Source organism: Phasianus colchicus, chromosome 4, assembly GCF_987193195.1.
Source record: "Phasianus colchicus chromosome 4, bPhaCol1.hap1.1, whole genome shotgun sequence".
Classification (NCBI taxonomy): domain Eukaryota; kingdom Metazoa; phylum Chordata; class Aves; order Galliformes; family Phasianidae; genus Phasianus; species Phasianus colchicus.
This window is the reverse complement of record NC_143439.1, coordinates 27,568,577-27,582,917: the sequence shown is the minus strand read 5'-3', so window position 1 is coordinate 27,582,917 and position 14,341 is coordinate 27,568,577. Positions and strand designations below refer to the sequence as shown.

The window sequence follows — 14,341 nt, the reverse complement described above, 5'->3', positions numbered from 1 at the left end:
GATAAATAAAATTTTGCAGTGTTTTAAATGCATAATGTGTGGAACGTATTCAGCTTGTGCCTTGGTATTTGTCGTCTCATCAACTTGAAATAGATTAGAGCACAGTGTTTAATATGGTAAGATGCGGCTATAAATAATAGGCTTTTACAGGTTCAGAGAAAATCTTTATCCACTTTAATTGTGTAGATGGGTTCAATTCCCAGAAAGGCCAAGAGGGAAATGAATTGATAATTTGAATCCAAAATCCATTTTATGTAAGTTTTTGAAATGCTAGGCCAACTATTTCACGTGACGGTCTGTTTGTGCTGAAGGGGCATGAGTGTGGTGGTTGCTATGCTGCTGGGGCAGTGATGAAGCATCTGGTGAAGAGATGGAGCCTTCGTGGCGGCTGGTGGTGCTGTGCTGCCATTTGCTTACAGCAGAGCTGTGAAGCTGTCAGTGATGGCAAGTGAGCTCTGTGTGATCAGCCCAACCCCAGGACCTGTGTGGCTGTATTTGAAGCTCCTTGCCTGCTGGGATAGGACTAGGGCTTAGCATGGCTCGTGTGGCACCAATTTCCCAATTTTGGAAGGAAAGCTCTTCCCTGATAATGGTGATGAGTAAACCCATTGACTTTGCCTTTGCTTTTTGTCTTTCCCATTGCTTCAGAATATAAGAGCAAGGTATGAGTTTGCCTCTTCTTTCTGGATTGGTAGCTGCCTCATCTCAGGTTTCTTGCACCATTCTTTTCTCAATGACTGAGTAATTACTGCAACCACAGGAATTCGGGGAGCTCCTTCTGTTTGTGTAAGGGAGGATGTCAACTAATGCTGGTGTTTGTAAGTCCTAAGACTTACAAACTTAGGTACCTTGATGGTACCTAAGAGCTGCCCATCTAGTGTGCAGAAGGGCATTGCGGTTTAGCAAGTGCTGTTAGTCTGGTGGGAATACCATGTCTGGGTGGGCATGAAGAAGTCACGTGTTACCAAATGTCCCTATAAATCTATGGAGAGTGATAGAGAAGGATACACAGAGTAAGGGAGTCATGCTTCTAAATGTAAGCACACATCTGCACTTTGGAAAATGTTACATTTGTAGTATTAATGAGGAAACCATCTGTGCTTTTAAAATTTTCATGTTCCAGTTGCAAAATTACTTATGTAATTTCAGGGCTTGTGTGTTTAAGTTTGTGTGTGTCCTACACGGAGAATCATTTTTGCATCATTGGCAGAGTTAGCTCAGGCTTTACTTCGTTCTTCTGAATTCCTGTTGTGTTTGGAACAGCTGTAGATTTATATAGGATATTACAGCCTTCAAGGTGCCTCTGCTTCTTGGCTCTTGGTAAGGATTGCTTGTTTCAGAGTGAAAGGGAGAAGAAATTGCTCTTTATCTTCTTGGAAAAGCACATGATTGAGGATCGTATAGGAAAAACATTATCCAAAGAGGTTAAAACTATGCAGAACTTGGAAGTATATCTTATTGGCTTGTGTGAGATAACAGTATAAAAAGTGAAGGTCTGTTTTCTCAGAGGAAGGAGTAAAGTGGTGCTTTGTGTTCCTCTCCATGTGCGAGAGGGCTCTGCTCTTTCGAAGTTGCTCGCCATTTTTCCTACTGGCAGGTCTGACCAAGAATTGGGGGTTATTGAGTAGCTGCTAACAGTCATGCATTGCCTTGAGCCTTTTAATGATGGAGCAGCACTGGGAGTGAGGAGAGACCAGGGAATCCATGTATTAAACTTCTTTTCCTGGAGCAGCCCCTCTCAGGTCTGTGTTAGGTAATCTTGTTGTTGCTCATTACATTTGTTTTGCTCTCTGTGGAAAGGGGAGAAAAATATTTATCTACTTCCTGCAGCCTGGAGGAATAATCTGTTTGTTTATATAACTCTTTTCTCAAAAATATGTTGTTGGCATTAAGTATGGGAATGTATGTTCTCTTGTCTTGGTCCCCTGAAGGAATAAGTCAATACCCAGTTGACCCTCATTATTTTAGGATTTGCCTACAAGGGATATGGAAAATGAGCAACTATTCACTGCTACTTTTCTGTCTCTGCTTATAGACTAAACAAAAGCACTTTTGTGTATGAAGGTGAGATTTCTGCCTTCCTTTCCCATTGTCCTTTCTCAAAGTTAGACCAGTATGAAGGACAGAAATTTGCCTTCTGGCCTGCTGTTGAGCCTGTGCTTTCAGAATACCCTGCTGATGTGAGCTGGCAGGCTGCAGTTGGTGTGAGCTGGGAAATTGTGCTGCAGAGCTAATTCTTGTTTTGTCACTGTTGTGCTTCCCTGGAAGATCTGGAGTACAGAGAAGCTTGCCTTACTCCATTGGCCAGTCTGCCCAGGGAAGTGGTGGAGTCACTGTCCCGGGAGATGTTCAAGAACCATGGAGATGTGGCACTGAGGGACGTGGTCAGTGAGTATGGTGGGGATGGGCTGAGGTTGGACTAGGTCATCTTAGTGGTCTTTTCCAGCCTTAAGGATTCTGTGATTCTATGTCCTACTGGGAATGTAATGGTTATTGGCCTCCTGACAAAGACCCACTTATACAGTGTAGGACAGGTTCCATCTGGTATCAAGTACACTAATGCATCAAAACTGTGCTTAAATATTAGATGAAGAAACAATGTGCTGTTTAAAATACAAAAATAACTTGTGAGATTCAAGGTGATTTCAGTGTTTGGAACTCTTTGTTCATAACGGTGATTCTGCTGCTGGGTCTCATTGACAAACCTTGTAGACAAACTGTACCATCCTGGTGACATGTCCCTGGTCTGCTGGGGGAAAACTGGCTAGGAAACAAGCCTTGTAAATTGAAGGATGTGCTGTCACTGTTCTCTAAAAGCAGGAAAATTGATATGTTATGTTTTCTGTTTGAGAGAGTAACATGCTTTTTCTGGCTCACCTAGAGGGTTATTTTTCATGATCAAATCTCACAGCCATGTCCTTCTTCAGAACTTCTGCTCATTTTCTCCTCTCCTCTTTGGATTTGAAACCTTGATGCTGCTTCCACCGGCATTTCACTGTGGAGCCCAGGAAGACACATGCAGAATGAGCATCTTGGCACTTATGGGCACTCAAAGGTCTTTAGGTTGCCTAATCACCCAACATACCGAAATCCATACCCTGCCAAAAAAGGCACACCTACAGAAAGTGTCTAGCTGCTGCTTTTGAGAATATAATTTTGAGTCCCTCAGCTCTGCTATACTTTCCTTGACTCCAAGTGGATGTGATTGTGTAATAAGTTTTGAATCCACATCTAAGCTTTCTGAATTCCCTATTTAATTAATAATTTTGTGTTTACTCTCAGTTTTTTAAACCAAGCAAATAACAGCTGGCTTTTGCTTATGTCAGGAAGACAAATGCGTCACACAAACACCATACTTCACCAGTATCAAAACTGAAAATGAGTTGCTGTCTGAAGGGCCGTTTGCATACAAATATGTGTTTATAAACCTGTGCATTTCAAAGTTACAGATAAAAGAGGACAAAAGAGAGAGATCTTGTCCTGACAGATTACAGCAGTGAAAAACTTTCTTCCAGACCTGCTATAGCATTTCTCATGTTTCCTGTTTCCCTTAGGAATAAGCTCTTTGAGAAGTAGCATGTTTTGGCAGCTCCTCCTTGTGACCTAGCTCCTGGAGAGGGTTTGTCTAAGCTGCAAGGCAGGAGTCCAGCCAAAAATGTGAATGGCAAGTTAAACGGTTGTGCAGCTGAGAGACCTTCATGTGGTGCAGCTGAGTGAAGCTTCCACAAGAGATGCTGCTATGTCATACTGAGAGGTATTTGGGCATCCCTGCGGGCTGTGAACACAAAATCCCCAAATGCACCCAGGTGCAGAGGCAGATTTATTTCTTACATATCAGCTGGACTAGATTTGGTGTGCGGTGAAGCTGGAAGGAAATGGAGAAAAGAGCTTGGGAAGATTTATTTCTCCGTTAGAATATGCAAAACCAGATGCCGTGTCTGTGTCTCATAGGAAACCATATTTGTGCCTGATTCCCATTTTGTGGAATTGCGATTTCGTCTCCTTCTTGGCATGTCCATTCATTTTCTGTTCTAGTCCTGCATGTGACTGACTTTTCACCCACCCGTGGAATACACATACCATGATTTTATCCAGCACAAGATGAGAAAAACATCTTGGCTTTTTGAGGGAACATCTTTTAGTGTCTGTAATCATCATACCTATGTTTTTCAGTAGTTTTGAGAGCCAAATTGCTAGCCTTACTTTCAAAAGAAATTACTAACAAACGAGAGACTTCCTCGTGATGCAGTGGTCATATCCAAATCTGGCCATGCCCACACTGTCTAGGAGCATTTAACAAAGAACCCAAAGTGTTCTTGTCATGTTAAATTCACATAGCACTTGGGGAGTGCTGGCTGTTTTTAAGATTGCTCCTCAGCATTCGTTTATGAATACCTACACAACTCAGCTGTCTACCTTCGTCCCTCCCTCTTTGATGTGTCTGCACTCATATTATTAAACATATGTTGTAAAGTACAAGGCATCCACTGGACAGCTAAATTTACATTAGTGCATGATCCTTGTGATTCATGTTTCTGGGTGTTGCTGCCTCACACGTGGGTGTAGCCCTGCTGGCACCCCTGAAGATTTGCCTGCCTTAAACTGCTGAAACTGAAGGGGGAAGAGATTTGCATTTCAGCACAGACAATGGAAAAAGAACAGCTTTCTGAGCTTACGTGAAGCATTGCAAATAATCCCAGAGTGCTCATTACTGTCTCTCTGTAATAACGAAGAATCTTTTCATTAGAACGCTGGGGAGTTGAAGCAGAGGCGTTGAGCGGCAGCCCCTGGGCCTGTGAGGCAGAACAGAAATGACCAGTGTAATTTGTGCTGCAGAGATTGAGTGCTTGATTTTCATTGTAGGGCACCTTGTGAGGCTATTGGCATGTGAGGCTGAGTGTAATTCACCATTTGCACACTGAAATGGTGTTTATGCTGTCTGTACTTGAGCTGCCGGGCTGGATCAGGGGCTGTAACACTTTTGCTTCAAAAACTGTTTAAAAAAAAAAGAAAAAGAACAGCAACAACAACAAAAAAATGCCCATTCAGACTGTGCATTGCTCATTGCTGCTTTGAGATGGTGTAAGGATGTTGACGTTGAATAGATTTTGAGCATTAGTTTGGCCAGTTGTTTTTTCTGAATTACCAGAGGTGGCCTTCAGAATGTGGAACTACATTCTGTGTCACATACTGTGTTTCACCAATCATCAGTCTTCATGTTTTGATGTTGTTGCCTTCTGTGAGCTATACTCCTATAGTATCTGCCCTGTTCCCTATCTGTTAAGAGATCCAGGGAGGAGGAGAAGCAGCACTGCTGAGCCACAGCAAACTGCCAATTGCCTACCGAGGGAATATGACTGCAGCACTAGCGCCTCCTTTGGTGCTTTTGAGATCTCTATGGGTGGGTAAACTGAGGCATCATAGCAAATGGGGAGAAGCAGCAGCAATAGGATGTCACGGCTCCTGAGTCTTCTGGGGAGTGGAGATGTATCTGGTAGCGACTGTTTGCAGTGAATCTCCACCAGTGAGCCCTGGGAGAGCCAAACTGTGCAGACTAAGGGACCACTTCCTGACCTCCCTGATGTCCCACCAACAGGGAAGGAGGTGGATGTTCAAAAGGAATTTGCTTAGGGAGCAGGCAAGCAGCTTCAGGGGGTGATGTTTGGAAGGCAACGTTCCCCTCCACTGGTGACAGTACTGTGTGCAGCTGGTCCTCCAGAGTGCTTTCAAGTATTTTCTCATTAGGATCAACTTCTGGGAAGTAGCAGATGGCAAAGTGAGGCTAAATTAGTGAGAGATTTGTGCTCAGTTAATGCTCTTTCCCTGTCTAAACAATAGCTGCAGAGTGGAGCTGGGATGAACTGTTGTTTGTGGCCACCTATGCTGCTGTGTGGATGCAGAAGTCTACAGCATGTTTCCTCAGCAGTAACAAAGAGCAGGAAGAAAATATTGCAGTTCTCTCTTTACAACACAAATAAATTTGAACCTGTGTTCAGAAGCACACGAGGAATACAAATGCGGACACAACTGTACATTTACAGCCAAACTGACCAGATAGCCTCTTATGTTTCATCTTCTTCATATGAAAACCAGTTGAATAACATTAAAAACAGCATCTCTTCTCTGGTACTCCCATAAACTCTCTGACTTTATGGTGTTCTCATCCATCTGAAACTCTTTAACTTTCTCTCTTTCGTATGTGTTCATACATATGTAAATATATATGTGCATGTATGTACAGTATTAATCTGGCAAATTACTTCTGCAAAGTTTCTCTGGCAGTGGGAGTTTCTTTTGGAGGTGAAAAAATAATTTTTCTTACAAATTTATTGTGACTTTTGAAGTTACTGAGTTTAGGACAGAGCGCAGATGCAGAAGCTGACTTTTCACTGCTGTAAATGATGGAATCCAGGATCCTGGATGCTGTCACAGATCATTGTCCATGGTCACTTTTCCACTGATTTGCTATGTCTCTGTGTGTAAATGTGTGTGAGTCTGGTGTATACTGATGGGGAGATTTGCTTCTAAACACCTTTCTGGGCTCCCAGCCTGGACATTGGCAGCAGTGCTGGTGTTGTTGTCTTAAGTGCCATTTTTGCACCCTTTGCTTTCCATGATTCGTAAGAAGTCATAGCAGTGAGAGTCTTTGCAAAGAATTCCCTATGATTTATTTTTTTTCCTGCACATGGCAACTAGTGCCATAAACCTCCATGTGCAGTGTCCTTAAGGTTCCTGTAGGGCAGATGCTTCTGTTAATCCTCCTCCTGATGCTGGTATAAAATCCTGCTCTGGTTCCCTTGCTGATGTTAGCTCTGAGGTGGAAGCAGGTGGTCAGGCTATTGACAAACAAGCGCACAACTGCCGAGCCCAACAATATGAAATGTTGTTTTTCAGCAGGGCACACAGATCCCTGAAGAACTCAGCAAGTACTGACTAAAGAGATATACTTCCTCCAGGGATCTTTTATCATAAAAGCAGCTGAAGTGACTCACTCTTTCCCTGAGGACATTCTTAAAACAACTCTGCTTTTTTAGTCTTAGAGTGGTCAGAAGTGGGATTTATTTTGTGCTGTCCTTCAAAAGAAAAAAACCAAAGTCTGTTTAAAGCCGTCTGTGGCCACGTTTTCAGGCAGATCCGGTCTGTATTTAATGCTAGAGGTCTGCACACAGCCTGCTAACGCATAGGCTGGCTGGCACTATGCTCACTCAAGCAAGTGCTCCAGTGAAAAATTCAGCACTATTTTTAGTCCTCTTACAACCAACCGCTCGATTGTAAGGCCTGGGAGCTGCGGCGCAGTGGCTGCGAGGGGTCTGCGGGACGTGGTGGGGCCAGGCTGGTCGCCGAGGAGCCCACGTTGATGCGGAGGAGCACCCACCAAGAGCAGGTATTGCCCTGTTGTAACCCTCAGCGTGCCCCTGGAGCAGGTCTGCGGGTCAGAGACAGGGCAGGAAAGCGTTAGCTGTCTGCCTCCGTCTGCTCTGGCCCTTAAAGCTCTCGTTCCATGAATTCCTGCCCTGACCGTCAGCTTTCAAATCCTTCCTTCTTCTTTCCGAGCCTTTTCGGGGATTTTGCAGGATCTTGAGCAAGTTAGCAAATGAGAGTAGCGGAAAAGTACATTTCCCAAAGCGAAGGAATTTTGCTTTAAAAAAAAAACAACAACAACAACGCCAAAACAGCAGAGCCCTTTCAGTGCTGGGGTGAGTAGCCTGTAGCCATGTACTGGGATCCCTTCCTCTCTGCTAACTTTATTAACTTGTAAGAGACAATTCTCCGCCTCTCCCTGGCAGTCCGGCTGACGGGGGGTTCTGGCAGACAGACCGTGTCTGCCTCTATGTCCATGCGGTGCCAGCCGCGGGTGTGCTCTGCTCCGGCGCCGTGTTCCCCACCTCTGCCTGTCCCCACGGCGGCTGGCACAGCCCAGCCCCACGCGCCCAAGGCACGGCCCAGGGGATGAGGGGGTGCCATTCCTGGGCGATGGAGTCACAGGAGGGAGCGCCGCCAGCGAGCCGATAGTGGGAGAGGGACTGGCAGCCACCCCAGTGTCGCGCCGGAGGTGCCCGCGCCGTTGCCAGATCTGCTGCAAGTGGGTGTTGGTGCCAGGTGAGAGCTCAGAGCTTTTTTTTCGGGAGGGTTGCTGGGACGTTCCCCATCCTGCTGTGATGCTGCTGAGGGGACAAGCTGTCAGATGTCAACAGCATCCTTCCCACCTCCTCACAGGCTCGCTGGAGGCGATGCTCTTTCAGGTGTACTTTGGAGAGGAGATTCCAGCTCGCTGGTCACTGGGCTTAGGCAAGGACACTTCGGCACATGTGTTATATTGTGGGTTGCTGGCTTGTGTTCTGCTGCTTTGTGTTCTCAGCCTTTTGTCTTAACACAGTTGTGCGATGTTTGCCAACTCCTTGTTCAGTCAGGCTCAGATTCAGGGTGAGCCTTGAAGTTTGTCTGAATTTTAAAACTGCCTGTATTCTATCTTCTGTGATAATATTGTCTTAAAATATCATAGTGTGCCTCTTGTTTGATGCACTTTGTAGAACACTGAGGAATGGGGCATGGCTGAATTCCCATGAACTCTGCATTTAGCAATCTCATCTTGCTATCAGCAGGCTGAGCTGCTGCAGCTCTGTTCACTAAAAACATGCTGCTGCAATGTGCTGGCCAGGACCTCACACTGCTCCTAGGGCTGCCATGGATGCATATGAAGAGAGATGTTGGGGCAGTTTGTCAGCCTGGCTTTGTGTATCCCTTTTAGATGTGTGCATCTGTGTGTATATGGCACAGATGACACCAGCAATAGGATGTATTTGCCTCAAGCTTGTATGAACTGGATCAAGACAAATGGCAAAGATCAGTTGTGTTCCTGTAGGATTCTGCTTTTAATGGTGTTTCAGGGTGCGTTTAGAAAATATTTTCAAATAATAGAAATCCACTGATTTGCTCTTGTTGATGCTGGCAAATCTAGATTTACCTCTTCCAGAAATGGTCTTGAGCACTGACTGCTGAATTGTCAGTCACAACACTGACTTCCCAAATGAAGGCAGAGGGGACGAAGAGTCAAATATTCCATGATCTGAATTTAAAAAGCTGAGTTCCCACAGTCTAGAATTTGTTAGACACTCTGAATAATGAAGATGATAATCCGTTTGGTTAATTCTGGAAAAAGTAGATGAGATTTTACTGCAGTTTCAATGATGAATGTTTCAGTGCTGCTGCAAATAGCACGTCTCTGGGAGGCAGCGTCTGTGTTAAGAAAAGCTGCATGTTTTCTTATAAAGACCTAATGCTTTGAAGGTTAACAACTGTAGGAAAGGTTGACTGGAAATGGCTTAATCAATGCTGTGTGCTGGGCTGCCTCATGCTGTGATCCCGAATTCAAACAACCCAAACTGAGAGGCATCAAGGTTGTTAGCCTCCAGAAATTACCCTCGTGTGTTCCTGGTTGAATCTTCCTATTTCGTCTGATAGATCCTTGCACCCTTTGGGTCTTCTCCCAGCACAATGCAATATGTGGTCGGTTTTGCTATTGTTGCCCAGTCCAAGAGACTGGCTATAGGTGACAGCAGAGGATCAGATTGTTCAATTTCCCATATTAACAGTCTGGATAATGATATCGCATGATAAATGTTTGCGGCTCTGTGGAAAGTGGAAACCATGCTGAAGGAAGTAACACCATCTCTGGTTTGTTGTTACGAAGTCAACATGTGCTTGTACAGCATTTGGATTTTAAATCCCTTCCTCCTCTCACCCCAGAGTCCTAAGCCTCTTACCTGGGGCAGTGGGGGAGACACTGTGCTGCTGGTCATTCACTGAGCACCACTGGAGACAGCAGTACCCTGGGCTGTGTGGGAGCACCCAGATCTGGAGCTGCTTCTGGATGCTGCTCTGCGGCTGGGCTGCTTCCATCTCCTGCCTCTCTTTCCAAAATGGGATTGCGCTCATGCCATATTGTCCGTGCATGCTCAGACTGGGCAGAAATCTTAGTTGATGCAACTTCTTCCTGGCTTTATTGTGCCACTGGGAATGAAAAAGGAGTGGAGTGCACATCAGCTCTGCACTTCTATCTACTACAGGCTATAAATGCAAGTGATACAGTTCAACAGCAAATTGTGAAGCCTGGACTGCGCTTAAATATTTAAACATCAGTTCAAAGAAACATTGGTTCCTGGGCTATTAGTGAAGATGAGCAGTTATCACATGCACTCTTTCCACATGTTTTAATTGCAGAGCTGTAAATCACAGTTGTGTACTTAAAACTGCTTTTTGATTTTTGTCTCTGTACTTCATTAGCTAATTATACCTTGAAGTAGTCCATTAATTAAACTCTATTTTCTAATGAATCCAGCTCATCCTTCTTAAGCCAAGTCTGATACAAAACCAAAGTCATTCTAATCCTTAAATCATTAAATTGAGTTGTTAACTTTTTTCTGTACATGTCAGATGGTAGCAGATTACTGCAGTGCTTAGCTTGACCATTATCCTCAGACACATCCAAGACATATTTTATTGAGTTGTGAACTGCTGTAACAATGTGCATGTAATGAGCTGCAAGTTCTCACCATTCATTCCTGCTGCCAGAAGAAGAGTTGCAGTCCTCTGATGCTTATTTTTCAAGATTCCACCTGCTCTTTGGAAAAGACCTTCTGAAAAATGTATTGTTGATCTGAGCATGACAGTGTCAGGCTTGCAACACCACCAGGAACGGGGTCCATTCAGCTTGTGACAGCAGTTGCTTAGAGTACGATGCTTCTGATAATCTGTACCTTTTCTTAGTTTGCTCTCCTTTATTCTCCTGGTGGGAGACCATCATAGCTACACTTTTAATGAAAAAGAAATAACTTGCCACTACAAAGTGGCCGAAAGCTAAAAATCTTCCCACTCACAAGGACAAGCCACAGTGCCTGTTTGTGAATTTGAACATCCACTTCTTGGGGAGCTGATTGCTGGTGTTGTTACCAATGGAAAGAGATGGCGTGTTGGGGTAACTTTTGCTTGTGTCATAGAATCATTAAAGTTGCAAAAAGACCTAAGATCACCAAGCACAACCCCAACCCACCCCCACCATCTCTCTTAGCCATGTCTCTCAGTGCCACACCTCCAAGGCTCCTGATCACCCTCAGGAATGGGGACTCCTCCACCTCCCTGGGCAGACTGTCCAATGCCTCACCATTCTTTCTGAGAAGAAATTTTTCCTGACATCCAACCTAATATCCAAGCAAGGGAAGGCTGTTCCCTCTCATGCTATCATTGTTACCTGGGAGAAGGGGCCAAACCCCACCTCACCACAGCCTTCTTTCAGGCAGTTGTAGAGAGTCATAAGGTCTCCCCTAAGCCTTCTCTTCTCACTCTGAACAATTGCAGTTCCTTCAGGCTTTCCTCATAAGACTTGTGTTCCAGATCCTTCACAACTTCATTGCCCTTCTCTGGTCCTCCCATCACCTTTCATTGGAATCTTTGCGTTAGTTTAAAAGAAAATGTTGGGTTAGTGACTTGGTTGCTTTGCACTCCTCCTATGAGAACTCATGAAAAGATGAATGAAGGTGTGAAACTAAGACCAGAATGACTTAAAATTTGAGAGATTGCCTTGCAGTCAGAGACTGCAGGAAACGGTGAAAAACAAGAGAGAAAAATCTGTCCTTATTAGAAGCAGCTTGTGCACTGTGTTTATTTGGGCACTTATGAGAGCTGTGGCTGCTTGGAGAATGAAAGGTGTTCTCAGGAAAATAGGTGTGTTGTTTTAAGGAGGCTTGAAAGTAAAATTCATTCTTGTGAGATTGAACTGTGCCTTGACTTTTGTATTTGCCTCTTCCACGTTGCCTTTTCCTCCTCAGGCCTGGAGTTAGGCTTTTCACCCTGGTTGCTGTTAGCAGAAAACTGTAAATCAGATTTCTGGACACTTGTTAGCGCATCAGAAATGCTGTTTGGCAGGTGGAAGTGATCTGTGAGGCAATATCCTCTAAGAAGCCATTCTCTGCAGGCTTTCAGGTGTTATATTGAAAGCAGCTGATTGTTTTCTTTAACCTCAAAAGATTCAAGAGGCTTTTGCTTGAGACAGTGAATTGTGGTAGAAAGGCACTGTTATTGGTGCTTGATGCCTTTTTACAGCTTGCAGCAGTCAGCATACTGATGTATATAGGCAGAAGCTTGAGTCAGGTACCTTTGATTGCAAACTGCCTTTATATACCTTCCTTCCAGTTCCCCAACTAGCATGTGAGCTCACACTGTAATATCTCAGTTAAGGTACAGTGGGAAAGCATGTTGTGCTGGTTTAAATGAAAACTTTTTGTTTAAATCTCAGCAAGATCTCTATTTGACACACTTTACTTTGGAGATGACCTCTTCCTTTCCGCTGGTTCATTTTTTGGTGTATTACACACTTTGCATCCCTATAAAGCCCTTCACTGGGTAATATTAAAGTCTTTAATTAACTGAAGCGATGTGTCTTCTCTGTGAGGTCAATGAATATTCTTAATTGCTTTTTGCAGAAAGAGAAAAATGTGGCAGAGAAATTTTTAAAGAATTCATGAGTGCAGTGCAAAAAAAGCTCTTGAAGAGTCACAGGCAGAAGCCCTAATTGCTGAACCTCCTTTCATGTGCAACACTTTGCTTTATTCCATAAGCAGGCAGAAGAATGATACAATGCTTCTGAGTAGGGCAAGATACAGGTCATGTCTCCTTTGTCAAGGAGCTTTCTGCTTTTTGAGCACTAAGTTGCTAAAAGTGTATGGATGAGGGAATCTTTTCAAAACTGGTTAGGAAAGAAACAAGCAAACCCAGAAAGCCTTATTCTCCTCATAAGTGCTTGTTTTAGGAAGCTAAAGCAAAGAGAAATGCCCTGAGGGTTTGAACATGATTTCCCTATGTTGGGCTCTTGAGGTCTGAGCATCCTTCTGAGGTCATGGTGCTCTGTGAATGGTGACAGCTGGGCCAGGCTGAGCAGACTCCTCTCAAGGCACAGCATCACTGTGCCTTGGGTGAAATGAGAATCAATGAGGAACAAACTCCAGTTTATTACAGCTTTGGTGTTTGCAGCTCACACACAATTGGCTGACAGGTAGTCTGTGATAGATCATCATGGGATGGGCTGAGACAGTACAAACAAGAGCAGGTGATAGCAACATTCATTTTAAACCAGGAAAAAATGGCATGAGAGTGAGGAGAATCAGACCTGCAATTTGGTATGTGAATACCAATTTAAATAAGTAGACAAGTGGAGTAATCTGAACTGAAGGGAAGCTTGAGTGGAGTATGCTCCCTAGCTGTTGGGAAGGTGCTGCAGCTTCAGCCTCTCTATTGCAGACAACAAAAGAGGACATGTGTTTGGTATTGTTCTGTATACCAAGCTGCAGTTCTGACACAGCACTGGGGCTCTTTGGCTTATCTCATGTGGTTGTTGCAGCTAAATTTGGAATGTGAGTGATGCAGTCATTGCCATGAAATTTAAACTTCTGACAGCTTGCCTTCTTTAGAAAGGAAATGAAACTCAAACCCACAAACCCTTCTGTTTCTTCTGTCTTTTTCCTGTTGTCTGCCTGTGTTGTGTCTGCTGTGTTGCAGATGAAATCCATGGTTCTGCATCTCACTATGAACTGGGTAAAGCTCATTTCTCTAAACTGTCAGGAAAGGCTCCAGGAGAACAGAAGGGACCCAACCTTTAATTTTGACAGCCCGAGTTCAGAGTTTGTGGTGGCGTTCCCTATGGTGGAATTCTTCTGCAGGGAAGACTGTAAGGCTTTTCTTCCCGTGCTTTTGTCTGACCAACATGACCAAAGTCCTTTAGGAACACAGTTGAGCCCAGAAAGTGCTTCTTGGCCATAAGTAAGCAAAATGCAACTCTGCAGAGCTGATCAGCTGCTAGATCTGGGAGGTAAAACACTGAGGCATCACCTTTGAGAACTGCCTTTGGTGCACTGTGTGCTTTGGGTTGGGGAGAACCAAACTGACAGTATCCCATAACAGGGTGGATTTAAGCAGGCCCCTCTCTTGCTCTCTCCCTCTCCCTTGGTGGGTTACTTTTAATTCTGGTGAATTAAATCTGAGTTTTCTAAAGGGAAAGCCCCATGCAGCAGCCCTGAGCAAAGCTTCTCCTGCGATGGGTGCAGCCTGCTGTTGTTGGAGCAGCCCTCTGCCTTTCCCCTGCTGCCCACAGCTCACAGGGCTGCATGGAGCAGCCTCACACTGCTGCAGGATGAGGGGTATTCACGGGGAATGGCTCTTCCATGTAGAAAGTGCTGTGGCAGCGTAACCTTTGTCTGGGACTGTGTAGGCAGGAGACAGAGCAGCCCTGATGGAAATACAGCGTACATCGGTGGGGAGCAACACTCATATGACCTGTTATAGTTAGATC

General features: G+C 44.5%; 1 protein-coding gene across 11 annotated transcripts in view; it reads left to right on the top strand.

Annotated features, from left to right (window-relative positions):
• Positions 1-14,341, top strand: part of ARHGAP24 (Rho GTPase activating protein 24) — a 199,959-nt gene that overhangs the window by 129,447 nt on the left and 56,171 nt on the right. Inside the window, exon 1 of one of the 11 annotated variants that reach the window (XM_031596672.2) lies at positions 7,078-7,384. The exons of 8 other annotated variants lie outside the window; for them this stretch is intronic. The gene's annotated coding sequence lies outside the window, so the exon portion shown is untranslated. Of the gene's footprint in view, positions 1-7,077; positions 7,385-7,406; positions 7,698-7,968; positions 8,101-14,341 lie in introns of those variants that run through there. 2 more of the 11 variants (XM_090139002.1, XM_031596673.2) reach the window with 2 other exon arrangements.